Genomic DNA, 2,397 nt, shown 5'->3' with positions numbered 1-2,397 from the left:
ACCAATTATATATCCGGGCTCGGGGGTGAATGGGTAAATGGATTTTGGTCCGAACCTCGAGTTTTCAACAAGCGGGCTCGGGGTCGACTTTTCGACTTTTTGGAAGTAAATTTGGAAAATTTAATTTATGCAATATAATTAATTCCTTTAGCAATATTTGAAATTATTGAGTCATTTTTGAATAGATACGAGTGGTTTGGAGGCAAATTCTAGAGGAAAAGCCATGATTGAGAATTAAGTGGCCTTCGGAGCGAGGTAAGTATTGTGTCTAACCCTGACTTGAGGGAATTAGGAACCTTAGACTATTTGCTATGTGAAAATCATGTGGGCGGCGTATAGTGAGGTGACGAGTACTTATGCACCGCCAATTTACCTATTTTCCATGTTTCTTCCATTTTTCTTATATTGTCTCTTTTCAATGCCTAATTGCTACGTGTTTATACTAGTGTTGTTGAATTGATCGTTCTTATCATGTTTATGGATTTTTTGGTGATAATTGAGAATTTATTTCAAAGTTGAGATTGATATTGTGGAACCAAATGTTGAAGTAAGGCTTGTACTTGTTATTCTACCTCCCTGTTGTTATTTATGCATTGCATTATGGTAAGGGAGAGTGCTAATGCACGAAGGGTAATGTCGTGTCATATTTTGAGTTTTAATGCACGAAGGGTGATGCCGTGCCATATTATGAGAGTTAATGCATGAAGGGTGATGTTGTGCCGTTTCTATTGATTTATGGAGAGATGCAGAGTAAGAGCACGAAGGGTGATGCCGTGCATTTTTTCTTTACTGTATTCGTGTTCTTGTTGATTCATAATATGTTGGTTGTTCCAATTATCATTCTGTTGTAGTTCTTTATCTCGTATTTCCCCCATCATGTTTCCCCCTCCCGATATCTCTTGTCTAATTCTTCATTATTGTTATTTGTATATACATTGTTAAATGGTACAGGTTGATTTGTAGGTGCCTTGCCTTAGCCTCGTCACTACTTCGTCGAGGTTAGGCTCGACACTTACCAGTGCATGGGGTCGGTTGTACTGATACTGCACTCTGCACTTTGTGTGCAGATTTTGGTACCGACTCGGGTTAATCGAGAGTTTCTTATTGGACCGCTATCCGGAAACTCAAGGTAGATCTGTCATCGTTCATAGACCTTGAAGTCCCCTTCTATCTTTTTTGTTCTACCGCTTCTTTCATTCAGACAGCTGTATTTCTTTCAAACTATTACTTGTAGTAAATTCTAAAATGCTCGTGAATTGTGACTCCAGATCCGGGTGGTAGTAATTAATACAGTTTTTATATTATTTCGCACTTATTATATTTCACCTTAGTTAATTTGTTGTATTTACTGAATGGGATAAGAGTTGGTTTAATGATTCTCTAACGATGGCTTGCCTAGCAAGTGAAATGTTAGGTGCCATCACGGTCCCGACAGTGGGAATTTCGGGTCGTGACACACCCACGGGTCATAATACATATTGTGAAGCTGCTCGAGACCTTAAGTCATTGAACATAGTGTTAATTCTTAAAATGATGAGTCGGGTCGTTACATTCTCCCTCTCTTAAACATATGTTCGTCCTTGAACGTGCCAAGAATCTTTTTGATGATATTAAATTACTGAGTGCATTATTTTACACATACTCACGGGTGATTCTACGTCACCGTAATTTTAACAGGGGTTTGACAACATCATCTCAATGGAGATTATCTCTTTTATTCACACTTATAATCCTTTAAGCCAATTCCTTACATTCCAAATAAATTTCGAATTCCTGACATCAACACACGGTATTAGTCTCAATCGGCTGTAGTAATTCGTGCCTACGCACACATCATACGTATGTCCATAACCACATCAATGGTCATAATAGTTGCTTATAATTAATTTTAATCATCCTCAATTAATCTCATATTCATCAAAATCTCATTTCAATTTTTGTAACACTAACAGCAACACGCGAGGCATGAATACCTCATAATTATTTATCCGAATTAAGGAGTCACATTTAACGCCACCTGGGCACCCACCTTGTAGGATAAAACTCCACATTTATAACACGAATATGGCTAAATATGCACAGAAAATACATGCAAAAATTACTAAATAAGCCTAACAGGCATGACTCCCTATAAGTACTATAGTACAATTTAAATTTCACAAAGGTAGAATTTTAAACTCATAATTTATTTTTTCACCACAAGGACCTCGTCCTTATATAACTTCCACCACGGCTTGTAGCCCGGTTTAAATATTTCATATCAAATAAAAATGGGAGGATCTCGTCCTCAACTCCGAATCAAAAGTATTTTGCACATTGTGCCAACTGAAATTTTAAATTTCCTTTCTTTCTTCTTTTCAATAAATTCCATAAACAGTTTTCACAACACATAATGAA

Source organism: Nicotiana tomentosiformis, chromosome 4, assembly GCF_000390325.3.
Source record: "Nicotiana tomentosiformis chromosome 4, ASM39032v3, whole genome shotgun sequence".
Classification (NCBI taxonomy): domain Eukaryota; kingdom Viridiplantae; phylum Streptophyta; class Magnoliopsida; order Solanales; family Solanaceae; genus Nicotiana; species Nicotiana tomentosiformis.
This window is presented reverse-complemented; position numbering follows the sequence as displayed.